The sequence below is a fragment of the Podarcis filfolensis genome, assembly GCF_964270895.1.
Source record: "Podarcis filfolensis genome assembly, chromosome: 8".
Classification (NCBI taxonomy): domain Eukaryota; kingdom Metazoa; phylum Chordata; class Lepidosauria; order Squamata; family Lacertidae; genus Podarcis; species Podarcis filfolensis.
In genome coordinates this window covers 63006421-63020241 of record NC_139611.1, presented here as the reverse complement: position 1 = coordinate 63020241, position 13821 = coordinate 63006421, and the positions used below count along the sequence as shown (strand labels likewise).

General features: G+C 43.3%; 1 protein-coding gene across 2 annotated transcripts in view; it reads left to right on the top strand.

The window, feature by feature from the left end:
• The window catches only part of RUNX3 (RUNX family transcription factor 3), a 235690-nt gene that overhangs the window by 90658 nt on the left and 131211 nt on the right, over positions 1–13821 (top strand). For both annotated transcript variants that reach the window (XM_083625573.1, XM_083625574.1), the window contains one exon: positions 668–817. The gene's annotated coding sequence lies outside the window, so the exon portion shown is untranslated. Of the gene's footprint in view, positions 1–667; positions 818–13821 lie in introns of those variants that run through there.

The following is a 13821-nucleotide window of genomic DNA, read 5'->3' as shown; positions in this document are numbered from 1 at the left end:
GTTCCAGGCAACCCAATCTGCATTTCTGAAAATGGGATATGGGTTGGATGTTAATAGTTTCCTGACACTGTTGGTTTTGCTATGGGTATATGTGTGTGGCGGTTGAAGTGTGGTGGTGGAGATGCACAATGTCTAACACTACAGATCACAAAGATGCCACATCTCAGGGGTCTGTCTGCATGCTTCTCCTATTAATGTAGTTTCTCTCTTGAAAGAGACAGCAGCCCCATTGGAAACTTTTTTGCCAGATCTGATAATTGGATTTAACCACAGAGAAAGCCTTGTGGGACAGACCACTCTCGCCACCCAAACTGCAGCACATTCCAAAACCCCATAGAGCAGCCAAGAAGAGATTCCCAATTGCTTTTGCACTAACTGGCATATTTATTTCTGCCTTGCCATGGTTTCTTGCAGAAGTAAATTAGTCCTGGTTTCTTCCCCCCCACCAATATTTCTCCCCCTAACCATGCAAAATGCTTGATGTCCAGCCCCATCCCATAACTCTTTCTGGTTTGTTTGCTTGCAGGGACTCTAACAGTGAGGAAAGAAGGACTTTAGCAGCAAGGGATGAAACACCCTAGATGTTCTGTTCATAGTCACAAAGAGCAGCAGAAACACTTGGGAGTAAGCACTTCATCTGCTTATTGTTTGATTGGTTTGTTTTCAGATGCACAGGGCCTGAAGTGCCAGTCACTGTGGAGCGTGAATAGCCTTGAAGATCAAGCCCATGTCCTGGTCAGAGGATGAAACCACCCGCCATTCCAACTGGGAAACTTGCATGACAACAACCCAAAATCCTTTGGGCGCTAGGAGTCAGGTGATATAAATATTACAGAGCTATTGTCTTCTCTCAATCTGGGAGTCTTGTTTCAATGGGAAACCACCTTGTCAAACTCCACAATCCCACTGGTTCATAATGTGAAGGCTTGTAATGCTTGTCTTCATTCCAGGGTGAACACTGTGGCTCCACAAGTTACAATCTGCCTTAGTCTGTAGCTTGAGCTGGAGAAGAATTCATTACCCCCACCTCCCCATTTACCTGGCCTGGTGATCACTATGGCAGCAATGATAGGGTGACTGGCTGGGGACCTCCCTTCACCCCTAACACCATCATTGCTGCTATGAATTCCTAATACCAGGAGCCCCAGGACTTGTAGTCCCCAGGGCATCTGACATGTCACCTGAGCAAAGCTGCCCTGGAAAAATTACATTTACCAGGACCATGTTGCTTGGGGTGCTGAAATCCAATCAGGAATAGGGGGCTCCTGGGGGGTTGGGGGGAGGCGTTGAGGCCATAGGAGCCAACTCCCAGGAGCCAAGGTCCCTTCACCCTCCCATAAAATGTGGGGCTCCCAAAGTTGACGGGTATTGCAATTCAAATGGTATGGGTGTGCCCCATTATGTGATTGATTAGGTGGGGTGGGGCTTACCTGGGCCCCTCTAATATTTTATTCAAGGTGGTACTCCTGGTTGAGGCCATATTCCAGGGATGTCATCAGGTACCTATTTTGGTCTTGGAATAAACTGTATTATAATTGTGTGAGGGTATAAGAATAGCTTAGAGGGACGCGGGTGGCGCTGTGGGTAAAACCTCAGTGCCTAGGACTTGCCGATCGTATGGTCGGCGGTTCGAATCCCCGCGGCGGGGTGAGCTCCCGTCGTTTGGTCCCAGCTCCTGCCCACCTAGCAGTTCGAAAGCACTCTTAAGTGCAAGTAGATAAATAGGTACTGCTTTATAGTGGGAAGGTAAACGGCGTTTCCGTGTGCTGCGCTGGTGCTGGCTCGCCAGCTGCAGCTTCATCACGCTGGCCACGTGACCCGGAAGTGTCTTCGGACAGCGCCGGCTCACGGCCTCTAGAGCGAGATGAGCACGCAACCCTAGAGTCGGAGACGACTGGCCCGTACGGGCAGGGGTACCTTTACCTTTACCTTTTTATAAGAATAGCTTGGTTTGCTCACCCCCATTCTGTATTGAACCAATTCAGGCTGAAGGTCTTTGGCTGGCCAGCCCAGCTGTGGTACTTCCTCACCTTTGGGCCTAAGTATGTGAAATTCAGAAACAAGCATACAGCTAAGAAGGGTAAGTCCTCCATTCCCACAATTAGCTCTCTGCCAGCTCTGTGCAGAGCTCCTTCTTTTTGCTCTCCCAATCCCAGCCTTGTCATATGAGTATGATCCAGGGGCTTCTAAACATACAAATTGTCTGTTATGTTTATTGTCTGCCATCAATGACCAGGACACACCAAAGCTGAAAGTGAGAGCCATTTGTCTGCTTTGCAGTGCATCATGTAGCAGCAGGACTTGAGGCAGCCTTCAAAAATTCTTTGGCTGACCATGCTGCTGACCACAGGGAAACAGCTGACCCATCTGGTTTGCTCCTCTGCGAAATGCTGGAACAGTAGTAGGCCAAAAGGCCAGAACTAATCCTGGCTGTGCCAGTTACTTCATCATCCTTGCACACCCATGAACCAAGTTGTGTCTTGTTTCAGGAACTTGGGATATAGACAGAGCTTCTGGAAGGCAAGTGACAGGGTTTCTCATTTTGTTTCAGTAGCCTTGGGGGTTGTGGAGACTCTCACAGCAGGAAAGGACCTCAAAGGTCATCTGGTTCAATCCCTGCTCCGTGCAAGCAATCCACTGCTATATGCAACATACCTGAAAGGTGGACATTCTGCTTGCTTAAAAGCCTTTAATGAAGGAGAGTCCTCCGTATTCCAGTGCAGTCTGTCCACTACTGAACAGCTCCGACACTAAGGAAATTCTTCCTACTGTTTAGTGAAAATTCTTTTTTCTCATAATTCAAACTGATTGTGGTTTGGGTCCTACTCTCTGGAGCAACGTAAAATAAATTTGACACACCACCTATGTGGCAACCTTGCAAACATCTGAAGGTGCTACAAGCCTAGAGGTAGGCTTGGTTCTTAGCTGCACTGAAAACAGAACAATGTCAGTCACAGCTTTACCTCATTAGAGAGGGAATTCTACAGTTGGGGTGACACCTCAAAAAATGTGCTGTCTTGAGTCACCAAAGCATGGGCTACACTAAGAGGTGGAATGACAAAAAGGGCCTCCCCATATATTTTAAAGCCCAGGCATGAAAATAAAGCAAGAGGCAACTGGGTCCTAAATTATATAGGGCTTTAAGAATGATGATGAGGAGGAGGAGGACGACGATGTTAATGGTGGTAATTATAACAATAATAATTAAATATTAAACAGTTTGCTTATCTTTCATGACACTCAAAATTATTACTTTTTATAACAGTCCTCTGGGACTGTCATGAGGCCTTATAATGTTAGAGGCCTGTCTAGCAGTGGTTGCTAGGTGACAGGTTCAGTGAGAGAGAGACCCCAGCAGTGGCAGCAGGGGTGGGTGGGGCTCCTATAGAGGCTCTGCCCCACAGGATTCTGCCACCTGAGGTGGCTGTTTCAGTCCACCTCATGGGTGGGCCAGCCCCAAGTTTTCCCTTGTGTATATAAAATCCCCTTATTAAACAAGTTTAAGTTTCTCTTGTCACTAATGGTTAAGTCCATCTTTTGTCCAAACCCAGCCACACTGCCAGGAAGTTTTGAAGTATTCTGAGGGAATTGGTGGCAATGAAAATAAATAAATAAAGAAGCACACACACATGTACATGTGATAAGTGAGGCTGTGGAACCTGGGGTCCCTGACACACCCCACGGTGAGCAACTATATTGCTACCCATCAGAACATCAGGAAAGGCAGTCCTTGTCAGGAGTGGTAATTGCCTCTCTGCAGCTGCCCCAGAAAACCACTTACTAATGCCAGGCCTGTTCCTTTGTGAGGAAAGGTTACAGCATCTGGTGCTTTTTAGTTCAGAGAAAAGGTGAGGAAGAAGAGACATGATTGTTGTTGTTTAGTCATTTAGTCGTGTCCGACTCTCCGTGACCCCATGGACCAGAGCACGCCAGGCACTCCTGTCTTCCACTGCCTCCTGCAGTTTGGTCAAACTCATGTTCGTAGCTTCGAGAACACTGTCCAACCATCTTGTCCTCTGTCGTCCCCTTCTTCTTGTGCCCTCCATCTTTCCCAACATCAGGGTCTTTTCTAGGGAGTCTTCTCTTCTCATGAGGTGGCCAAAGTATTGGAGCTTCAGCTTCAGGATCTGTCCTTCCAGTGAGCACTCAGGGCTGATTTCCTTCAGAATGGAGAGGTTTGATCTTCTTGCAGTCCATGGGACTCTCAAGAGTCTCCTCCAGCACCATAATTCAAAAGCATCAATTCTTCGGCGATCAGCCTTCTTTATGGTCCAGCTCTTACTTCCATACATCACTACTGGGAAAACCATGGCTTTAACTATACGGAGAGACATGATAGGAGTGCATAAAATTATGCATAGTGTTAAGAAAGTGGACAGAGATAAGTTTTTTCTCTTTTCATACTACTAGAACTCAGGGACATCCAATAAAGTTGAACGATGGAAGATTCAGGGCAGACAAAAGGGGGGACTTCTTTGGGCAGCACATAGTTAAAATATGGAATTCACACTCACCAAATGCAGTGATGGAGACCATTAACTTGGATAGCTATAGAAGAGGATTAGACAAATTCATGGAAGATCGGGCTGCTAGCCATCGTGCATATGTTGTGTTCCCCAGTGGTGGAGCTTCATGCTCTGGCACCGGGAGGTGGAGAGCAGGCGGGGGCGAGGCTGGCACGCATCCTAGGGGGCGTGCTGTCCGGGGTGGTGCGCTTCCCCCACACTCTTCTTCCTCCACCAGTGGTTTCCCCCACTGCGTTATGTATGCCTTTGAATGCCAGTTGCTGGTAATTGCCAGTAGGGAGAGTGCTGTTGTGCTTAGGTGCTGCTTGTGGGCATCTAGTTGGTCACCATGAGAAGAGACTGCTGGATTACATGGGTCTTTGGTAGGGCTCTTATTATATTCAACACTAACAATATTACTACAGTTTGATTGCTAAAGTTGTTCTTCTCCCTCTACCCTCTGTGTTGCAAGTTTTGCTATGGTTTCCAATGGAAACAGGAAGATGGTATTTAAAGCCCAAAGCCAGGAGGGCTGTGATACGCTTTTGCTACAGTCCCGTGAGCTTTGCGCCCGATATGTTAGCATGCTCAGTGATTGCATGGAACAGTTCCTGCAGCAGTGTGGAATTTGGCTCATCGTATCTCCAGTGGGCCCTGTAATTCTCCTTTTCCTCGGTGAATCAACCAGAGCTGACGGATCGCTACTGAATCGTCTCCTGTCCTCTTGAAGCGAGGCATGGTGATCACTGTTATGTTGCCACAAGCGTCCATATAAATGTTTGTAGGCCGAATTATGATTTTTGGAGGATTCATTCTGGCTCGCTACCATTTATGGAGGGAAAGGGGCCAGAGAGGAGGAACAATATTTGTTGCAAGGAAGCAGTCTTTGACAGAAAGAAATGAAAGATGAAGACTTATAGGTTCTCTGTTTTGCAAGCTTATGCTTATTATAGTATTGGTTGGGGAGGAGGCATATTTATATTCTCACAGTTGACTGGTTGAGGGTCGAGCAGCATTCTGCAAAAGTATTTTATATATACAGTTTGTATAAAGTAAAGAGTGGTCCAATTAACCACTCATTTCATGTAAACTTACATCAATGTGAGCCTGTTCCTACTAAAAAAGAGAAAAATACTGTTATCCTAATTTATAGCCCCGAGAGGCTCCCAAAGCAGGTTACAAAGGATTCTCATAATAAAATGACACTCAGGTATGGTATTGGGAACAAAAATAACATATTGTCCCCCTCCAGATGTTGTTGGATTACAGCTCCCATCAGCCCTAGTTAGCATGGCCGATAGTCAGAAATGATGGGAATTGTTCCAGTGGCATTTCTTGGTCTTCCTTAGAGCCACCCTTCCCACTAGTGTCTTCTGGGGGAAGGAAGTGGGGGCCATGATAGAGGTAACTTTTCTCCTGTTGCCAGGCACCCACTCTTGTTTAGTTGTCGTGGTGAATGAACAGCCACTCTCTGAGCTCTCCTCCCTGCATGTCTCTGATCCATCTAAAACCGCCAGTCTAAACTAGAGAAGCCATCTCCAGCCCCTGTGGTAATGAAAGCCATGTGTCAAGTGTGTGGCATGTAAACGGAGCAGTGTTTTCTTTGTGTCAGACCCGAATTTCATGGCATTAGCCCCCAAATTCTAGTATCAAAGGGTGGGGTGTGAGCTTCTTTTCTCTCTCTTTGCTTCCTTCAGATCAGCCAGCATTTTAATATATAACTTTCATGCCTGTCTTTTATCTTCTAAGCTAAAAGGCTCCAACATCTATAGCCTTTCAACACTGGTCAGGGTGGGAACCTGTAGCCAGTGAATGTTGGTCAATGAGGGTGAATGGGGGACTGTCCTGCCATCCTCAGCAAGCCCCTCATAACCTGTCTTATTGGATTTTTTATATTCCAAGTACAGTGGTACCTCGGGTTACATACGCTTCAGGTTACAGACTCTGCTAACCCAGAAATATTACCTCGGGTTAAGAACTTTGCTTCAAGATGAGAACAGAAATTGTGCTCCTGCGGCGCAGCAGCAGGAGGAGGCCCCATTAGCTAAAGTGGTGCTTCAGGTTAAGAACAGTTTCATGTTAAGTATGGACCTCCGGAACGAATTAAGTACTTAACCCGAGGTACCACTGTAAGTGTGCTTATACGATTGTATCCTTGGTAATCTTTAGAGCAGATTTTTTTTAAAAGAGAAAACAAGAAAGAGAATGAATAATCTTGGATTTCCGAGGACTGCAGTTCTCTGCTGTTGTTTCTTGTTTTTATTTTATTATTTTTAATCATACTTTTTTAAATTGTTCTTTTTATTTAAACCACTCTGGGACCACCAGAGGTCAATAGTCTTGGGCACCTGCTAAGGCCCATATCCTAGCTGTGGGCCTATTGCTGACTGCCCTGCTCTTTCTCCTCCTTGCTATTGCCATGTGTTCACTTGCCCTTTCCAAGCAAGGATGCAAAGATGACCAGCAAGGATTTCCATGCAAGGATGACCAGCCCAAGTCATTTTGCTGCCTGAGACAGAGCATCAAATGGTGCCTCCCTCCCCCACCAGTCGAGAATCTCCATACCGGTCAAATTATTAAGGCACAAATCAGCCGACTGAGGTGGATGCTTCACTCTGCCTACTGATAGACACACAAGGAACCTCAAAAGCAAGGAGATGGGAAAACAGTGGTGTGATTGGGAGAGCAGGAATGAATAGGCAGTGGTGACAAAGAGGAGGGGGTCCAGCAAGGGGAAAAATATAATAATAAAGATGGTAATGATGATGATGATTTATTTATACACTGCCCATCTGGCTGACCAGCCCTAGAATAAGGACACCTAAGAAGGGAGAGTAGGGGGAGCTTGAAGGTGCCCACCCACAGCTAGCAGCAGCTGGACAGCAGATTGAACAGGCACAGGCAACTCGCCTCATCACTCTTTCCCACTACAGTATTGTATTTTTTTAAAAAAACCAACCAATTGCTTTCTAAATCTGCATCTATCCAATCAATTTGGCATATGCAAATTTATCCAGATAATTTTTTCAGATGCTTTCCTAAGTTTTGGCAATGTGTGAGTTGCTACCTTAGCTGGGGTGGGGAGACAAGAGCATCCACTAGGGCATGTTAGGCAAGGCTGTGTGTACACACTGAATACCATCTAGTATGAAAGATTCAAAACTTCTAATGTGATCTATAAAAGCAGGGGCAGTGGGCATTCAGAACAAGGTTTAAATGTTTCCTGAACAACACTATACTGCTCGGTCAGGACCATTTGAAAGACTGTCTAGCCCCAAACCAATTTAAACATAAAAAAACAATGAAGGGAACATTAAGGGCTTTGAAATTATCCATCAGCAATTAGCAACTGGAGAGCAGGCACAAAGTTTGCCAGGTCAGCCTTTCTTTCCCACCCTGCTGTAGAGATGGACAAATAAGTAATATTCAGCTTCTTAGTTTTAATTCAATTCAGTCATAAATTCAGTTCATCTCATTTTTAAATCAGTTTGTGGATTTGTTTTGAAGTCTGCACAAAAATTCACATGCATTTTCATACATATTTCTCCTACTTTTGCCTAATATATGCATGTTTGCAAGCAATTTTGCCTAAGATAATGTTACTTTTACTGATATGTGCATTTTTGTGGGCACTTTCCCTTAATATACATATTTTGGTTGCAGAACCCCGCATTGAAGACAGACACTCTTAGCTTTGTTGATTGGGGGAATTCAAATCAAATGTATGTCACTCCCATGGCAGATCTGCGCAAATATATCTTTACAATGGTGAGATTTATTAGATTTATATTCAACAGTAATTGTTTCTGAAGCTAAAACAATATAAACAAATTATCATATGCAAGTATTCTGCAAATCTGTTTTCCTCTTTTGTCATCTGTTTTCGTGAAACAGTTCCTCTTTTTGGCAATATAAAAGTGGCCACCATAATGAAGAGGACTCTACAGTATTAGCGAGTCTTCCTTTGGCTGCAAAATATTCCCTATCCCTGCTTTTAGGGTTGAAAGGACAAGGCTGGAGAGGAAATGCCCCAGGAAGCTGGTCCCAACACCCAGGGAACATCAGGCCCTCCAAGGTTTGGCTCCCTGCCATTTTGGGAAGCAGAGAAGGTCTGGCACAATGTCAATCTCTTGTTTAGACTTAGTGGTTTCCTGTGGTGTTTTGGTTAGGATGGCAACCACAGCAAACTGTCTGTCCCCAGACTCATCTGCGCCAGTCTCTCCCTTGGCACGCCTGTTTTGTAACATAAAAAAAAAAATCAAAAAGATCTACCCCTTTGTTTTCAGTAGAAAGTCTCCATTTACCAACTTTGTATGTATTTTGTTGTTAAATACCCTTTGTTGATCAACTTACCAACTGTATGAAAAAATGTAAAAGTATATTTTTAAGGTCTATCTAAACTGGGAATTTTAAATAGCAATATTGCTTCTTTCCTTTCATTTTAAAAAGCCAATCTGGAGAGATTTCTAAAAAGTTTGTGTTTGGGTTCAATAGGGCTGTGAGTTACCTGGTTAAAGGAATTTTAGGATAAACTATGTGTTTAGTCAATCAAGTGATGCATCAATCTATTAACTCAGCATAAATTTGATTTTGACAACAAGAAGAAAGACTTTGAAAGTGGGGGCAGGAGAGCCTCATTGCTTTAAGCTGATGCATGCATGGGTCACAGAAAAAATAAGCTTTGAGGAGGCTTTCTCACACACAAAGGCAGAGATGAATCTCCTAAGATAGCACTTCTAATTTAGATTATTTTATAAGTATTTATATTGAAAATGACTTTTTAAAATATTAAAATCTACTGCACAGTTCTCTGAGGCACCTTTTTATGTAAGCACAATATTTTTACTCCAACTGGTGACTTTATGAGCACTGCAATGCAATGATGCATACCTATTTAGAAGCAGGGATCATTAAATCTGTCAATTTTGCTTTCTCCATTTCTCATTTTTACAGTTTTGTTCAGTTCTCCACATTACCAAATCAGTTTGCATTAAAAAAAGTCTTTATGAAAATACACCAGCACTTTCAAGCAGATTTATCCTACTGTTTACATTTTAATGCCATTTTACCTAATATACATGTTGTATAATGCCTGTTTGTGTGTTAGTGTCACAAATATATGCATTTTTATGCACACATTACTATTAGGTATGCATTTTGCATATCTTACTTGATTAGAGAACTACACTGCAAAATTCAGAAAAGTGAGAATTCCGAAGATGTGTGTGTTTCATTTCATATATTGAATTATGTAAGTGAAAATTAGGGAAGTTCACCTTTAACTGAGAGCATACTTGAATTTTTCACCCATCCCTAATCCCAATTAGGGATCTTATGAATCTTACACATTTACACTTTCTGAAAAAATATGTGAATCAAAGCACATCTATCCTTTGAAATTTGCACTTTTCCGAAATGTTCTGAAGCTGCTCTGCAACCCACAATTGTTTACTGAAATGCATATATTAGGGGAAAGAATGCATAAACATGATATTAGAGAAAATTTGTTGTCGTTTAGTCGTGTCCGACTCTTCGTGACCCCATGGACCAGAGCACGCCAGGCGCTTCTGTCTTCCACTGTCTCCCGCAGTTCGGTCAGACTCATGTTTGTAGTTTCAAGAACACTGTCCAACCATCTCGTCCTCTGTCGTCCCCTTCTCCTTGTGCCCTCAATCTTTCCCAGCATCAGGGTCTTTTCCAGGGAGTCTTCTCTTCTCATGAGGTGGCCAAAGTATTGGAGCCTCAGCTTCAGGATCTGTCCTTCCAGTGAGCACTCAGGGCTGATTTCCTTCAGAATGGATAGGTTTGATCTTCTTGCAGTCCATGGGACTCTCAAGAGTCTCCTCCAGCACCATAATTCAAAAGCATCAATTCTTCAGCGATCAGCCTTCTTTATGGTCCAGCTCTCACTTCCATACATCACTACTGGGAAAACCATAGCTTTAACTATACGGACCTTTGTTGGCAAGGTGATGTCTCTGCTTTTTAAGATGCTGTCTAGGTTTGTCATTGCTTTTCTCCCAAGAAGCAGGCGTCTTTTAATTTCGTGACTGCTGTCACTATCTGCAATGATCGTGGAGCCCAAGAAAGTAAAATCTCTCACTGCCTCCATTTCTTCCCCTTCTATTTGCCAGGAGGTGATGGGACCAGTTGCCATGATCTTCGTTTTTTTGATGTTGAGCTTCAGACCATATTTTGCGCTCTCCTCTTTCACCCTCATTAAAAGGTTCTTTAATTCTTCCTCACTTTCTGCCATCTTAATTCCAGCTTGGGATTCATCCAGCCCAGCCTTTCGCATGATGAATTCTGCATATAAGTTAAATAAGCAGGGAGACAATATACAGCCTTGTCGTACTCCTTTCCCAATTTTGAACCAATCAATTGTTCCATAACCAGAGAAAATAACACACCAAAAAGAAAGAAAAGAGAATAACATACAAAAATGTGTTACATTAGGGGTAATTGAGTTCCAAAAATATATACATTAATCAAGCCTGCATACAAAAATGTCTTTATTAGGAGACGATTACACTAAAATGCTGAAGAATTTTCATGAGGATTTAAATAAATAAATCTCAAACTGCTGCAGAAATGTTGCGAACTGAATTTAAGGTTAGTGAAATGAGAAGCAGAAAGCTCTGCTTTTCCATCTCTATTCCCAATAAGTGTACAAAGGATCACAGCAATGCCTAGGTAAAGATAAAGGACCCCTGGACGAGTCCATTCAATGGAGACTGGGTATGGCGCTCATCTTGCTTTCAGGCCAAGGGAGCCAGTTTTTGTCCACAGACAGCTTTCTGGATCATGTGGCCAGCATGACTAAACTGCTTCTGGCACAACAGAACACCGTGATGGAAACCAGAGCGCACAGAAACGCCATTTACCTTCCCGCCACAGCGGTACCTATTTATCTACTTGCACTGGTGTGCTTTCAAACTGCTAGGTTGGCAGGAGCTAGGACAGAGCAATGGGAGCTCACCCCATCACGGGGATTCAAACAGTCAACCTTTCAATCGGCAAGCCCAAGAGGCTCACACGTAAGCCCCATGGAATTCAATGAGTCAGTCCCATGTATGTACATAGGCGTTAAGAGATTTGCAACCTAAATCTGCAAATATCCCCAAGCCATTGCCTCCCATTCCTGCTTTAAATGCTTTTGCTGGTCCCATCTGGTCTTATCCTGGCTATATTTGAAATTTTGACGTAAACGGTTTGACCTCAGTAGGGATTTACTTCTGAGTAACCTTACATAGGTATGGGCTATAAATATGTGAGCAGAACTGTTATACATCTAGAGATGTGTATGGAATTTAGAGAGTGAAATTTGGGACTAGCTGTTAAATGCCATGTTAAGTTCCCTGGTACAGTATATGGATAACATATGGGATACCCACCAATTTCTACACCACATAATAAGCCCTTAGGGTTGACTCCATGAGCAAAACTGGAGTGTTTAGTTTTTGTTAAGACACACCCATGGAAAAAAATGCAGTGATTTAACCAAAGAGGAGGGGATTTCATTGCCAAGAAAGGGGAGGAAAAAACCCACACAATTGCATGGAAGCAAAGTCTTCAACCCCTTAAATACCTTTCAGATGGAACAGGACCCAAAAAAATCCCAGTAAGGTTTGTGCCTGTCAAAGTTTAGCAGTTCTAAACAGTGCATATCAGGAAACAATTAAAAAAACAATTCAGTAGTACCTATCATACTAAATGCTTTTAGCATTTACCGTACTCTAAACAACTGTCTCATAAGGCATATGAGAGTATTATTATCCTCATTCTGCAGATGAAGGGGCGAAAGAACACTTGCCCAAGACCATTTGGTTTGTTTGTGGCTGAGGAAAGAATTGAACACTCTTAGCCATTACACACTCCTAGTCACTACAATTACACCAGTGCTGTACCACATGGACAGGCGACTTGGGGACATACACCAGACAGGCTCTAAGTGGCAGGCCTTCCTAGGAGGGCATAGATGAATACCTGGGAATATGTAACCTTTTGCCTCCCCTGTCTCTTCTCCACATGTTTGAGATGAAGAAGCAGGTGTTGTAGCCTCCATCTCCCATCAACCCTAGCCAGCATGGCAAATGGTTAGGGATGATGTGAGCTGTTGTTTGGCAACATCAGGAGGGCTTCAGGTTTCCCACCACTGCTTGCAAGCAAAGGGTTCTGAATTAGTGCTAGAAATTAGTGGTGCATTCAGGGCTGAAATTAGTGGTGCAATCAGGGCATTTTTGTATGCAATGTTGTCTAAAATACATGCCTGCAGTTCTATTTTCCCTAATATAATGTATTGCATTCAACTAACTTTTACTCCTAGTAGTCCCACTGAAGTTAACAGACCCAAGTTAGTCATTGCTATTCATTCCAATGGGTCTACTCTATGTAATAGTAGGTTGACTGCAACAAAATGCATTTTTGCACTTTATATTCATTAATATATGCATCTTGACACACACTTTACTCATTTTTGCACACATTACAGGCTGGAGAACCGCACTGCAAGATTTGGAGAGGTGTGCATCTCAAAGGATGGCTGTGTTTTGGCTTGCATATTGTTTGGGGAAGTGCAGATTAGGCGGGTTCACCTTTAAATGTGAATTGAATGGAATTTCTCCCCCCTTCTTATTGATACTCCATAGAAGGACTGGGTTAGACTTCAGGGAAAACCATCTTAAACAAAAATATATTCAATTAATATCAAGATACTAGATGCTTACCTAATTTCAGTTGGTAACTGATTCCAGAGGGCATTCACCTTCTGTATGTAGGACTAAGCCGACAGAATGATTTAAACAACAATCTGAGGGTGTGTTTCTTCTCCCCTCACTTTTCTGTCAACTACCTAGTAAAAGAATTGGGAGGGAGTTATCTGTTTGAGGATCTGAAATTTTATCTGAAATCGGATCGGGAGGATACTTTGTGGGCTGGAAAAAAAAGGGATTCACATTTAAATAAACGTACATACAATACTGGAAGTACTGGAATAGGTTACTTCCGGGTTTCGGCGGTTATGCATGCGCAGAAGCGCTGAATCACAACCTGCACGTGCGCAAACGCTGTGGGTTGTGAACGTGCATCCCGCACGGATCACGTTCACAACCAGAGCGTCCACTATAAATCAATTTAAATGAACAGAGAATCAAATACATAAACATTGCACATGTGTGTTTTAAATTTTGAACTCCAATAAATATTGCTGAGTGAAGGACCCTTTAAAAATGAAACTCTGCTGCTGTTCCCTCCCCCCATATTCCCCTCCCCACACATTTTTGAGGTTTTATGCATTCTGGACATGTAAGGTGAGGAG